At 41.1% G+C, this 15,341-nt stretch overlaps 1 protein-coding gene and 1 long non-coding RNA gene across 6 annotated transcripts in view; one reads left to right on the top strand and one right to left on the bottom strand.

Annotated features, from left to right (window-relative positions):
- The window catches only part of TSPAN9 (tetraspanin 9), a 198,584-nt gene that overhangs the window by 88,511 nt on the left and 94,732 nt on the right, over window positions 1-15,341 (bottom strand). The window lies entirely within an intron of this gene.
- LOC135315399 (uncharacterized) overlaps window positions 14,718-15,341 on the top strand; it is a 37,289-nt gene continuing 36,665 nt past the window's right edge. Inside the window, exon 1 of the long non-coding RNA XR_010374863.1 lies at window positions 14,718-14,824. This is a non-coding gene — a long non-coding RNA (uncharacterized LOC135315399). The remainder of the gene's footprint in view (window positions 14,825-15,341) is intronic.

The following is a 15,341-nucleotide window of genomic DNA, read 5'->3' as shown; positions in this document are numbered from 1 at the left end:
TTATAAAGGCACAGATTTCCTGCTTCCCCTTTCCTGCAGTTCCTTTCCTCCTCTCTAGCTGGAAAAGCCAGAGGGACAACACATAGGCAAATCAGCTTTTTCCAGAGTCATTTCCCTTCCACAGAGTCTACAGACCATTCTGGATTCAGTATTACTTCAGCATGGAGACACTGTGGACTATGAAGTCTCTGCAGAATTACTAGCTTCAAAAATTTCTAACACCTTAGAAGGACCATCATCATCTAGAGGTCCTAAGGGGAGGAAGAGCAGTATTATAGTCAAGACCTTTAATCAAACCTCTGGAGACATGGGTTCAGTTCTCAGCTCTTTCATAAATCACGCTCTAACTTTCTATTTCAGCTCACCATCTCTAAATATATATTGAGAAGTATTTCCCATTTCAGACCACAGACTCTCAGCTGCTGGGAGCACCTTTTACTGTCTTTTCATTCAGAATCTCATCAAGCAGAACCTCAGTTTCTGAGTGGTATCCTGAGATGGTACTTTCTGCATATGGCAACACAGGCAGAGCCCCAGTGTGCTCCACTCTAGGTTACCTTCAGGCTCCCAAGAGGAGTAGTAGACTCACACAGAGAGATAGAATAATAGAAGTTAAAGCTTCCTCCCTGGACAAACTTCTTGGCTGGTGGGTACATACCATGTACCAGGGCTTACACTAGTTTTAGGCCTCTCTTTGCAGATCACCTATTAATTTTTCACTTCCTTAAACTTCCCATAAGCCTAGCAAAAACCTGACTGCAACAACTTGTCTCAGGTCACTCTGAAACTGAGTATTTGTGACCCATAAACAAGTCAGTAAAAAGCAGCTATTTTCTACTGTCAGGTCAGAAAATCATAATTATGAAGACAAGATTATTCTATGTGGCAGCAATGACACACAATCCCTCTCACAGGGAGCTCTATTTTCCATTTCAAGCAATTAGATTTCCTGTCCTGAGCATCAAAGACTTAAACCACTCATATTCCCCAGTGTTTTGCATCAAGCATAGGTCTCTTCCAAAAGGCAATGTCAAAAAACAGCAGGGAGAACCAGTGTTACATTACATCACAATGTTTTTGCATCAGTTGTGTTTGTTTTGCAGTTATCAAATACAGTTTGTGGGTTGGCTGGTTTTGGGTATTGTTTGGTTGGCTTTTTTTCCCCCTGACTCTGAACCCTGAAATATCAGCCTTGGGTTTTAGAGACCAGCTGAGCTATTTTTCTTCTGTCACGCTTTTACTAATAGCAACACTTTCGTAGGCAACTTCTGTTCTTTGAGAAGTTGGTGCAGTTCTATTGTGCAGGGTCTCATTGACTCAATAAAGCCACTATTTCTGTGAAACATGCAGATCTGCTCCTGGGCTGGATAAGCACTAAAAGGACAAGAAGTGAAAAGCTCTCCAAACTACCCCAGTCACCAAAGTCAACTGACACGACTACATACATCAGAGGTGGCCAATTTACAGCATTTGAGCCATCTATGGCTTGAATGCTTTGAGTGCAGATGACACTTGTGTGTCAGCCCTATTCAACTACATATCCAGGTTACTCCCATGTAGCAACAAAGAAGAGACACCTATAAGAAGTTGTTGTCACCTCTCACTCCCATATTTCTTATAGAAAACCCCTTTTCCAGAGCACTCCTAAATATGAGATACGTACCCAGTGGCATTCCACTGCAGAGAAGTTTCATTCAAGTGTCATAGGGTTGGAAGAGCTGGACATCAATAAGAGACAAAAGGCTGCATCAAATACCACTTTTATACAGCTCTCAGACCATAAGCAACATAGCTAATAAAATGTCATCTCATCTGCTTGTTACTCTGGAGGTCATTACAACTACATCAAAAAATAAAAGTGGAAAAAAGCAGAAAGATAATCTATAGCAGATAGGAGATCTGAGTAGAAAGGAGGAGAAGTACACAGTGCTACTTTCAGGTCTGCCATGTCCTCCTGCATGACCCTGGTTAAGACAGTCAGACCCTCTGTATCTCAGGTGCCTACCTAGTAATCCTTAATAAAGGGCTCTGAAGTTTGAAGAAAGGTGTCTTAACACTCCTTGTCCCTATCTTCATCTTGGAATTTTTCTTAGTCTTCCTTTCAGGAGGGTTAGCACAGGAAAAGTATTAGGCTTCCCGAGTCTTGACTTAATTTGTTTATTAATTTGGCTTATGCTCACAAAAGGCAGCAGTAGAAAGTAACTTGCACACCACCACAAAGCAAACCCAATATCTCCCAGGTCCTCAGGCTCTTCTCACTTTTGTCCCCCAGCTTTTGCTTAGGAAATGAAAAAACTGTAAGTTCCTTCATCTATAGCACAGCTAACCACAGTATAAGACACTCTCATGCTTCCCTCTGCCAATGTATCCCAAACTTATTTGGAAGGCATCATCACCAGGCATCTTTTTGTGAACAAATCTGTTAAAGGAAACCTCTGTTAAGAAATTGCCTCAGGGCTACAGTTCAGTGGTAGCTGTGGCAGTGTTCCTGGGCCGTTGGCTTGCACTCAATGTGGAAAGTCCCAGTGAAGTAATGAATAAATGGAGCTCTTTATGCTTTTGCCATGGGATCATATGGGCGTATCAGTCCAGAATGAGCAGGAATCTCTTTTACAAAGCTACGCTATTCTGAAGATGGAAGAATGGCTTCATTTAAGCAGGTCTTCCCAATTCACTACCTTTGAATAAGAACTGTTAAATAACAGCTCATGTCATTTGTCAGCTGAAATGTATTTTCTATCCCTATTGCTAGTTTTGAATGACTAGGCTCTGAAAACAACTTTTAAAAGTCTCTTCCTAATTAATACTTTAAACAAAGATAACTTGGAGTCATGTGACTTAGCAGTAACTATATCAAGGTGAGAGTTTTTTGCTTAATGCCAAAGACATTTTAAATTAAGTCTCCCACTAAATGACGGACAACTCTATTCATAGAAAAAACCAACAAAAACAGTAAAAAAAGCTAGAACAAGTCCATGTGCCCTGCAAGTCTGCAAATGGAAACATCCTTATCATTAATCGCTCAGACACAGCAATGTCAACTGTGCCTAAACTGAATATTCAAGCTACAATCCATCTCGCTTTGCTTTAGCCACCTAGAAAGTAAACATTTAGAAGCTCTTGTAATCATGTTTACCTGCCTGTACTACATTAGATCAAGATTATATTAGATGTATTACATCTCCATTAGGACAAGTTTAACCATAGCCTCTCTGTAAACTATGAAGGGAGCTTTTAGGTAATCTCTCAGATACTGCATCCATAGCATAGATCTCCATAGCAGACATCTCTTAGCATAGATAGATAACTAAGGCAAGATGACTCCTTTCCATAGAGATGGAAAGACAATGGAGTTTTCAAGACACAAACAACTCTGTCACAAATCTTCAGGTACTAGCATCTGGCCAGTCACTGAATAGGGTACCAGGCATTCAGGAGTTTCAAAACTGGCCATGAACACATTCTTCTTTCAGAGAGCTGACTTCAGTGGCAGCAAAGAACAATCACTGACGAAAGCTTTCTAAAATCTTACTTTTTTTAATGGATGTTCAAGTTCAGGGCTTCCCTTCAAGTTGTTGGTTTGGTGGTTTTTTTGGTTGTTTGCTTCACTGGGTTTTTTTTTTACAATTGATGGCTCAGGTATCATTTTCTAAAAATGGATCTCAGATAGAACTAGAGTACAAGGCTTGATTTTCCAAGTACTTCCACAAGTGCTATAAATAACAACTTTACTGAAAACCGTCTATTAAAAAGGCTTATTTTAATGGATTCAACTATTGTCAAGTACTCAAAAACAAATTAAGTTAGGCATCTTCATGACCAAGAGTGCTCAGTCTTTCTCCAACATCCACTGTTTCACCATGGAGAACCAAAGATATATGCACCCTCTTCCTGCTCCTTCTTCCTGGAATGCTAGGCAAAAGGCTGCCTCTGCTCAGTCTCAAAGAGCTGAGCTGTGCCTTATCATTAGAACAATCTCAAACTCAATTATGTAATGTCATGCTCTCAATCTAAGTTTCTTGACAACCCTGGTGGCCTTCTATGACAAAGTGACTTGCCTGGTTGACATGGGGTGGGCAGTGGACATTGTCTACCTGGACTTCTCCAAGGCCTTTGATATGGTCCCCCATGGCCTCCTCCTGGAGAAATTAATGTGTTATGGCCTAGACAAGTGGTCTGTGCAGTGGGTGGCTGACAGGCCGCACCCAAAGGGTGGTGGTAAATAGCTCCTTTTCAAAGTGGCAACCTGTCACAAGTGGGGTCCCCCAGGGATCGATATTGGGCCCAATGTTGTTCAACATCTTTGTAAGTAAGTGATTTGGGTAATGGACAAGTGTAGCCTGATGAAATTTGCAGATGACACCAAATTGAGTGGGGAAGTAGACACCCTGGAAGGGAGAGCTGCTCTGCAGGAAGATCTGGATAGGCTGGAAGAGTGGGCCAGCAAGAACCTTATGGAGTTCAACAAGGAGAAGTGTAAGATCATGCACCTGGGAAAACATAATGCGGGAGTGCAGTACAGCCTGGGATCCACCGGGCTGGAGAGCAGCTCTGTGGAAAGGGACCTGGCAGGCCTGGTGGACGGGAAAGCTCAATAGGAGCAAAGAACGTGCTGCTGTGGCCAAAGAGGCCGATAGGGTGCTGGGTGGCATCACACAGGGCATCACCAGCAGAGATAAAGAAGTCATCATCCCACTCTACTTGGCTCTTGTCAGGCCACACCTGGAGTACTGCGTACAGTTCTGGTCCCCGCTATACAAAAGAGATGTAGACAGGCTGGAAGGGGTCCAGAGAAGGGCCACCAAGACGATCAAAGGATTGGGAAGCCTGCCATATGAGGATAGGCTGGGAGAACTGGGTTTGTTCAGCCTTGAGAATCAAGGAGGCTTAGAGGGGATCTCATCACCACGTACCAGTACTTCAGGGGTAGCTACAAAGAAGACGGAGACTCCCTTTTTACACGGAGTCACGTGGAGAGGACAAGGGGGAATGGACACGAGTTGCTCTTGGGGAGATTCCGATTGGACATGAGGGGAAAATTTCCCGCCGTGAGAACAGTCGACCATTGGAATAGCCTCCCCAGGGAAGTGGTTGACTCCACCACACTGGACGTTTTTAGGATTCGGCTGGACAGGGTGCTGGGCCATCTTGTTTAGACTGTGCTCTTCCCAGAAAGGTTGGACTAGATGATCCCTGAGGTCTCTTCTAACCTGTGATTCTGTGACACCAAACTTAAGGAAAGCAAGCACCACAAATATTACCTAGTCTTTCAGAGGAAAAATAATTCAGGGACCATCCAGCACAGTAATGAAGTTGTTTTGTCTCTGTGGCAAGCTCTGTGCTCCTAAGGTTTTTCCTTTCAAGCATATGTTCCTGATTCCGTACTCTGCCTTTTGTTACTAGCACTGCTATGCTCATTCCAGCCCAACGATAGATCTTATGTCTAAGCAGCCATAATTCAATAAGCCCGTTTTTCCTCTTAATGCTATTGAGTTTGAATGCTTTCTCTGCTAAACCTGCCCAGAACACACCCTATAACAGATAATCTTGAGCTGACTACCCAGAAAATACCTTGCATGAATGACCAGGCATAAATCTGCAACAATACTGCAGCAAAAAGAGCCCCTGCTGAAATGAATGTCACATCAGGTTGCAGTCTCAGAAGGACAGACAGAAGGAGGAGACACTACAGGGCAGAAACAATAACGGAGGAAGCCTCCCTCTCTCCCCCAGGCTGCAATGAAGCAAAAAATTATGCCAGAGACTGCCATTAAAGTGATATTGTAATTACAGTTTCTAGAACTTTTTACCAACAAGTTGAAGATGTAAAGAAGGTTCTATAGCAGGTGCTGAGCTTCTTTCAACAGCGATCAGACAAAAAATCTACCAATTATCCAGTCAAAAATCTCAAGTCACATCAGAGAACAGTGTGCATGCAGGCACAGTGCTATCAGATTTATAAAAGCGGTGTCTCACACAAGTGCAAATGAACCCTCTCAGCTTTCTCTGATGGAGGCTGGGAAAGTAAGCAAATAAGCCAGCAGCTGTTATTCCTCAGAAACCTGATCATAACCTCATCAGGATCTTTGCTTCCCGCACTCAGTTACTCAAATTTTGAATCACAAAAAGGCAGGTACAGCATTAGTACCAGCAAGGCTGGATGTGGAACACAGACAGGTAGGTGTACAACTAAACTTGGGGCAGCAACTAATTGTGTGCTGTGGATTCTTACAAAAGAAAGGAGAATGAAGAGACTGGGGAGGGCGTAGGGGAAGAAATTAAAGAGCTTTTATCATCCTCATTTTCTTTCCTGTTTCTTTATGAACACACAGTAAAGCTTTAAAACAATATAGACGATACAGAATTACAATAGTGTTGTTTTCCTCCCTTCGTATTAACTTTATGCACATTGTTCTGAAAGATATTTGTTGGAGAACTCTTTGTAGATCCAGAATTCAGATCTCCTAATTGGGATTGTAAGAGTTCTTGATTAATAAGGAAACAGAAACCATCCAGACCCAAACAGGAAATTCTTTCACCTTTCCATTGCTCTGGCTCCACTCCCCTATCTTCCTGCTGTGCTACAATGCTATCTGGTCTTTTGTGCTCCTAAGAGTCTCCCAAGATGTAGGAACTGGGACAGCCAATACCTACAGACAGACAGTACCTACAGTTATACACAGAACAACAAAACAAGGTGGGACACCACCAGAAAATACCAACATCAGGGATACAGGAGATAAGTACAGCCTTGAGGAAGAATAAACTTCTTCCCATCTTTTGCATGTCACCTTTTGAGAAAAAAATAGAAAATGCTGCAAAGAAATTATAGTTTCTTGAGAAACACATTCCAGGGTGGGAAGCACAGAGAGAAATTAAAAAAAACATATTGGTGGTGAAGAACCAGAAAAATCGGAAGTAACAATTTAAATATCAGTCTAAATTTCTCATAATGTATCTAATCGTACAGCATAGAAAACAATTCATCCTTAATTTTCTAAATTGGATTCATGGGAGAAGTATATAATTCAGATCTTCAGCATGTAACATACAGCAAGCATTTAAGCTTTTCAAAAGCATGCCCTGCTCCAATCAGGATATGCCATTTGGAATAGGTTGGGTAAAACTCATTAAATCACTTGTTTATTAGTCACACTACAGGAAAGTGAATTCTATTGGCAAAATGAATCCATCAGACAGCAAAGAGCTATTCTCTGGAGTCTACACTAATCAGCCTGACAAGCTGTCACTAAGGATTGGGTCAGGCTTGTAACATAGCATCCAAGCAGTGGGGAAAAAATCCCCGAGACTGCTGAAAGAGAGAACAGTTCACCCATTTAAAGTTGTCCCCAGAGGCTTGTGTCAACCATTTATTACTGCTCACACACAGCTGCAGAAGTTTTTACGTGAGAAACCTGCATTCTTGGATGTTCCAGAACTGTGTGTGTTGTGGAAACATGCTTGATCCCAGTTATTTCTGTGAGGACAAGCAAGCATCCTGAAAAAAGTACTGTTGGGCTCTAATATAGCCTTCTGAAGAAACCATATCCAGGAACTTGAAAAAGGACTAAAACTAGGACACGTGTCAGAACAGATACACTGTTGGGAAACACACAGAGTTGTCATGCAGTCTGCACTTCAATAAAATGTTAAAAAAACCCACCACCTCTATTTCTACAGACTATTTTTCACACAGACAAATTGTTTTCAAGGTTTAGCCACTCCCTGACCTCCCCCAATGTAAGTCTAAAATATAAAGTATCATTTTTAAAAATGCCATGCATAAGAATACACACACACAAAAATTAGTTTTTTATTTTAAAGGCAAAACAAAACAAAACAAAAACTCACAACCATTAACCTACCCCACTGCCAGCCCTGGTAAAAATCATGAACTCAAAATCTCATGATTCTGAGTTATACACCTTGTTAATGAGACTACACATAACAGAGAAAAACAAGCACTAGCTGGACTGCAGGAGCCCTGATCAGACCAGAAATAAAAGTATTGTGGAAGAAAAAAAAGCAGTTCCAATAAATACTGTGAAGAAGTGTAACGCATATAGCAATGCATACAATCATTATACTGTACTAGAGAACACAGTCATGCACTGTGGCTGCTTGGATGGGGGAGTGATAAGATCAATGTTTTTGTTCTTGTCAGCACTTGCGACAACTGCATTCAAGCTGGATGGAGTTTAAAACTAAGTACGACTTTCAGTGATACAGCTGCAGGATGGACTACAAAAACTGCTGAGTGGTTCAAAGAAGCAGAGGTGTTTTAGCTGAAGTGTACTTCAGGAGAGGCTATGAGGGAAGGCAGTCAGATCCACTCTTGGAGGGAAAAGCAATAAAAGGATGAAAATGTTTAATTGCAGCAGTGTATTATGAGTGTAAATGCTCAAAATTGAGGAAGAAAACATTTCTGCCCTCACAATAAAGCTGCTTCATCTCACTGAAGTCTATATGGAGCGCTGTGCATGCTGCTGCTCTAAACTTGACGTTAAAAGCTACACCACAATACACCAGGACAGCATAAATATTAGTAAAAGCATTTAAATCCTGCTCCAGGCTGCACTGGCAAGACTATACACAGCAGATCAAGGGATGTGATTATTCCACTCTACTCAGCACTCGTTAGACCACACTTGGACTACTGTGCCCAGGTTTGGTCATTGCAACTCAAGAAATTGGAGACCATCCAGTAGAGTGCCACCAAGACAAGCAATGGGCATGAGTTGCTTCAGGGAAAATTTTGGTGTGGCTATAGGAAAAACGGAGAATAAATTGAATGAATTGAGAAAAATTAAACATTGAAACAGATAACGCAGAGAAATGGTGGAATCTCTCTTGCTGTAAGTACTCAAGGCTGAGCTTGACAGGGTCTTGGGTAACATAATCTATGGCCTTCCTTTCTACAGAAGGTTGGACCAGATGTTCTCTAGAGGTTCCTACCAACCTAGAATTTTTCTATGATTCTATGATCTAAACATAAGCTATGTTAAGCACCACTAAATACTACTTTGCAGTAACCTAATTTTAAATTAGGATTTATCTGATTTTTCTTCCCATTCCAGTACTAAAATAAAGTAAAATAAAGTAAAATAAAAATGATAATGACAAGCAGAAAGGAGGTGTCAGTTAACTGTTTTTCAGAATATCTGTTGGCATGTATTGAAATTATCAAGCAGTAGGCTTAAAACAAAGTGCTCTTTCACAGAACACATAATTAAACAAGTGAACTTACTACCACAGAATTTAGGAAGGCCACAGGATAAAGGACTCAAAGGAGTTCCAGGAATTTGTTCAGTTCCTTTAGTGTCTATTAAGCATTCTTTACCATCTACTTTCAAAGGCAGGATATGCAAACTTCTGGTCTGATCCAATATATCTAGTTCTACATTTAAGCCTCATGAATGGGAAATAAGTCAAACCGTTAGAATTGAAACATTGTAGTCTTAACAGTCTTAACTTGTAACCCCACTATAGTTTATTTGGATCGTCAATTTAAATGCTCACAGCAGAGTGACAGAAACCTTATCACTAACATCTAATAAATCATAAAGTACAAGAATGATTTACTCTAAGTTGTAAATGGAAGAACAGGCTACGAAACAAAACAAGGAGAAATCCAACAACAGTGCCAGCTTCCATTTCCACCTATAGGCAGAAAGAGAGAGTTTAAATTCCCAAGAAAATGGGATTCCAACCTGCCAAAGTAACAGATAGCTCTATCAATTCAAGGTGTGATAGCCACATCCACCGACCACTTCTATGAGCAGAGTAGATAACTCCTAAAAAAAGCCTAAACAAACACAAAAATAACAAAACAGAATCAAAGATATCTGCATTTTAAAGTACATCCCTTAAGACACAAAACCAATGTTGCACTGAAAGATATAAACCCAACATCCTCCCAGATGCTAACAGCGGGGGAAAAAAGATCCCACCAGAGAGTTCTTTTTACATTCCACATGCTGAAGAAGCCATTAGAGCAAACATTGCTCTGACAGTAGAAGACAAGCATACAGCTTGAGGGGCTATGGAAAGTAGGAAGAATTGTTACTGCCAGACATGCAACAGAAAACTTTGATCTTCTTATCTCTACCTTCTGTAAGTGTTAAATACAATGTTGGGTTTTTTCATTTATAATTTGTGGAATTATTTTATTAGTTTGGAGTCATTAAAAATATTACAATGGACACATAAAGACAGACATCCTATAGCAAAGTGTTCACCTTGACTGTCATCTATTGGGTAATGTTCTCAAGAAGAGGACTTCATTTTTCTTAGTGACACTTTGCAGGTGGTGGGGAGGTTTAGGATTTTCATTATGTGTCATGAGAAAACTTCCACTCTTCTAGGTACTTCTGGAATTCACTGACATGTTAGACCTCTGGAGTACACAGCCAAATAAAAGGATGGTCTACAGGTCCTAAATCTGAAATGAGTTTTGTGCCTGTGGACCACACTGCACAAGCATGTGGAGTTCAGAGGTGCCTTGCCTGCATCAAGTCTCACACAGTGCCTAACAGATGGCCTGTTGCTTAAGACACTTACAAAGGACTTTAGAGATCCAGATTCCATTTCAGTTTAACTTTGTACAAGTCTCTTAGTAGGACATATCTACACCATGGATACAGACAGATTTAAGCTGTCTCTGGCCAAGCTAATCTGGAAATGAAAGTGCAGGGAAGACCACTGCAAAGGCACCCAAGCTTGAGACAGGTAATTGCCAGGATTTCTGAGCTCATAGGCAATGCCACTGCATACACTGCCAAGCAGAACTTGAGCCTACCCATGCTGAACTGCACTACACATGGACTTGCTAGTTCTGGTCTCCAATAGCTCTCAGCCTTCTACCCTGTGCTCCACTGGAGACATTCTCTTTGTTTAGGTGGCTCAGTTTTCCATCTGCATCAGGAGGATAAAAGCACAGACCAAACATACAAGGTGTCAAGAGGATATATATATTAAGTGGTCCTAAGGCACTCTGGGATTATGGCAACAGATGTGATGTCAGTTCCTTAAAGCAGTGAAAACTGAGATGACAGCTCAATCAAAATTCTAAGGAAAGAGCAACTGAGAACATAAAGTTTGGGTTTTTTCTAATTTAACTGTCTTTGCATCCAGAGGACACTGCAGAAGAAGAGGCACTATTTGGGACACAGCAATAGCTAGATGAAGTGGAAAAAGTGGGGTGGGGGGTGGGGGTATGTGGCACAGAAGTACAGGCAATAAGATGCTTAACCACCAATTTAGATTAAAACTACTATGAAATGAGACAAAATGAGATGTTTACGTTTCTGAATTACAAACCATTGACAGACAGCTGTCTTACCTGCTTAAGATCATAACTGGCTGGAAACTCTCCAAGATAATACAGAGGAAGAAATGAGTCTTGTGAAGAACCCACGCTACTCAGAAGTGAAAGAACTACTAAAGGCAAGTATTCAGCAGCATCATTTAAATAAAAGGGTGCTAATACATCTGTCAATAAGCCTAGAAGAACAAACCTCTGATTCAGAAGTAGCCTTTTCTAATAACTTTCAGTTCTGTAAGACAGCAAATTAAGCGAGAAAATTTGATTGAATAGTACAGTGCCAATTCTTTTGCCTCTGTTTCATTTTTGCATCATGTCAGACTCAGTGATTGTACATTGCAGTATACAGAGATGATTAGGTATGACAGAATTACTCCAAGTTAACTGATTCCACTGTTAACCATTACACACATTATCTGCAGAGCAAACTGTATAATATAACTTGCTTTGCATCACATGTGCAGCATGGTAGAAACGTGCACATAAGCAACTAATGCATCTCTGCTACTGAATAGTAATTTTTTAAGCTGATGAACCCCTAGAGCTTACAGTCATCTGTTCATAATCTTATCTTCATCCGTAGCTCATGATTGTCATGTTTCAGTCTTCTTCCCCATAAAAAAGTTAAAAACCATTAAAACCCACTTACTTTAGTAAAAAAAAAATTACTTATCAGTCACAACTCCTTACAGTCTTGGAAATTAATAATTCTGTAAGTAACAAATGTTTAGCATACCAGTTTCTGCTGGTTTTAATTTCTTGCAGCAACTCTTAATACATGTCATACACTTATAAGAATCAACAGTAATGTCATAATTTCCTACTGCACACCTAAAATTTGTACCTACAGCAGTAGAAATGGTACCAGAACACACATCACAGAATCACAGGTTGGAAGGGACCTCAGAGATCATCTAGTCCAACCTTTCTGGGAAGAGCAGTCTAAACAAGATGGCCCAGCACCCTGTCCAGCCGAATCCTAAAAACGTCCAGTGTGGTGGAGTCAACCACTTCCCTGGGGAGGCTATTCCAATGGTCGACTGTTCTCACGGCGGGAAATTTTCCCCTCATGTCCAATCGGAATCTCCCCAAGAGCAACTCGTGTCCATTCCCCCTTGTCCTCTCCACGTGACTCCGTGTAAAAAGGGAGTCTCCGTCTTCTTTGTAGCTACCCCTGAAGTACTGGTACGTGGTGATGAGATCCCCTCTAAGCCTCCTTGATTCTCAAGGCTGAACAAACCCAGTTCTCCCAGCCTATCCTCATATGGCAGGCTTCCCAATCCTTTGATCGTCTTGGTGGCCCTTCTCTGGACCCCTTCCAGCCTGTCTACATCTCTTTTGTATAGCGGGGACCAGAACTGTACGCAGTACTCCAGGTGTGGCCTGACAAGAGCCAAGTAGAGTGGGATGATGACTTCTTTATCTCTGCTGGTGATGCCCTGTGTGATGCCACCCAGCACCCTATCGGCCTCTTTGGCCACAGCAGCACGTTCTTTGCTCCTATTGAGCTTTCCCGTCCACCAGGCCTGCCAGGTCCCTTTCCACAGAGCTGCTCTCCAGCCCGGTGGATCCCAGGCTGTACTGCACTCCCGCATTATGTTTTCCCAGGTGCATGATCTTACACTTCTCCTTGTTGAACTCCATAAGGTTCTTGCTGGCCCACTCAACTTGGTGTCGTCAGCAAACTTCATCAGGCTACACTTATTGCCGTTATCCAGGTCACTTACAAAGATGTTGAATAACATCGGGCCCAATATCGATCCCTGGGGGACTCCACTTGTGACAGGTTGCCACTTTGAAAAAGAGCTATTTACCACCACCCTTTGGGTGCGGCCTGTCAGCCAGTTCCCCACCCACTGCACAGACCACTTGTCTAGGCCAGAATTATGGGGAAATCCACAAAAGAAATAAAAAAGATACAAATTCAATCCCTGATGCCTCATGACTTGCCAGTGTTATATGGGAAGCAAGACACACAGACACTAGTCAATATATTTTCAAAACTATGTATCCTTGGTGCAACTGATTAGAAACAGCACAAGCAGTTTCCAATCAAGACAGTCAGGATACAGACAAAAAGACAAAAATACCAAATGCAGCTTGCAATGAGGACCAAGTAGATTCAACATGAATCCATGTGTACAGAATTCCTCCCCCACTAAAACAGAAGTAATCTGCAAACATTATTAATTCTTTTTACTCTGAAAAGTTAATTCTCGTTTACTGCATTTAACAACAAAACCATAGCAAACACAAGGAGGTGAAGAAAGAAATAAAAGAAATGGTAAGCTAGTCATTCTGTGCTTCAGTTTGCATCCCCTTCCAAGGGATGCAAGGGGTAACCAACAGCTCTGTGTTCCCAGACAGCACAGAGGCTCTGGGTGACAGAGGAGACTAGAGAATCAGCATGTTAACTGTGACACTAAACACTTAAAGATGGGTTCAGATTGGTTACTAAGTTTGTAGACACTTATCTATGCCTTGATTAAGGACAATCACAAACATTTCCTGGATTTATTGTAACACTGTGGAAAACCTAGCCCTACCTGCATTACCTGAGCAGTGATAAAGCTATTGGCCATGGTGCCAAGTTTTGAGGGACATTGAAGATGAGCTGCAGATTACTTTTAAAATTCAAACTGGCAGCAGGTGCCAAGAATATTCATAATCCCTGCTACACTGAATGGAGAAGTTAAATGGAAAACGCGTGGACAGCCATGTGAACTCTGGCCCAGCTCAAGAAAAGCAGGAAGAAAGAACAATCATCCCAGTCAAATTTCCAAACACTTGAAAGTTCAATTATCTCTGCTGAATAAATTCAGCAATTTAAGTTGCTCCTAAGCAGCAAGGGACTAAGCTGAATGGAGATCTGAGTTGATTTAAAGCTAATTTGTTTCAGAAAGTTGTGAGATTGCTTTGAGTTCAGTGCCTGCAGTCATTTCTGTAAAGTGATAGTAAAATGGTTAAGTTTTACGTGACAACCCCAACTAGCTAGACAAACATTCACTGTTTATTAACACATCTTCAGCCATGTTATGTTCCTTTATTTTGTTTGGAAGACGTGGTTTATTTATTTCTGCAAGATATTTAAAGTAAAGCCAACAGAATTTCTCCTTTGATTCAAAGTTTCTGTGAGTTGCTGAAAGGTTGGGTAATGGGCTGCCCATTAGGAACATCCTAACTTTATGTACAGCAAAACCCCAACTAACTGAACTTTACTTTTTTACAAATTGGACCGCATCCTCCCATCTTTTCCACTCAGGCCTTGTTCTGTGTCAGCAGTATTTAAATAAGCAAAGTTAGATACCTCCTTGGGCAGTCAGATAATGGAGTTACAACCTCATCCTCTACTTGCATGAGGAAGATTATACACCTTTGGATCAGCCTCTTGCAGACTTACTTATCTGGAAGGTAGCAGGAACAGACAAAAAGGGAGCACGCTAACAGCAGCCCAGTCAAGCAGCTTACTGAAATGCTCTGCATGGGTCTAGGAGACCAGAGGTAAGTAAGAAACATTAGAATATTAAGCTTATTCAAATTTAACAACAGTTGTACCCCATGATTATAACCATCACTTTATAAAAGTCAATATCATTATTATTTTTAAAAGTTAGGGGAATTGAAACACAGAAGGCTGAAGAAAGGTCACACAGCCAGAGGATACGAGCAATAGAACCTGAGTCATATCTTTAAAGAAATATCTAACTCTGGGTGTACAGGGAGGCAGAGAGGGCTGGAGGGGAGTAATTAATTTTCCAATTCTAAATTCTTATTCTGTTTCTCACTTTCAATGACTATAAACCTCCTCATATACAAATTATTAAACTATGTCCAGCAGGCTACATTATAACAGATGTATACAAAAAATCTGCTTTTTGAGTCATGAATCAACTCATCACTTATCCAAAACAACAGGCACAAATGGCTCTCACACCTATCTATAGCTTGAGTAAAAACACTTCCACACTGAAGAAAACCAAAAATAACTTTTAAAACCCCACACAGCAAAAAAATAAAA

Source organism: Phalacrocorax carbo, chromosome 1 (genome assembly GCF_963921805.1).
Source record: "Phalacrocorax carbo chromosome 1, bPhaCar2.1, whole genome shotgun sequence".
In the NCBI taxonomy this organism is placed as follows: Eukaryota; Metazoa; Chordata; class Aves; order Suliformes; family Phalacrocoracidae; genus Phalacrocorax; species Phalacrocorax carbo.
This window is presented reverse-complemented; position numbering and strand designations above follow the sequence as displayed.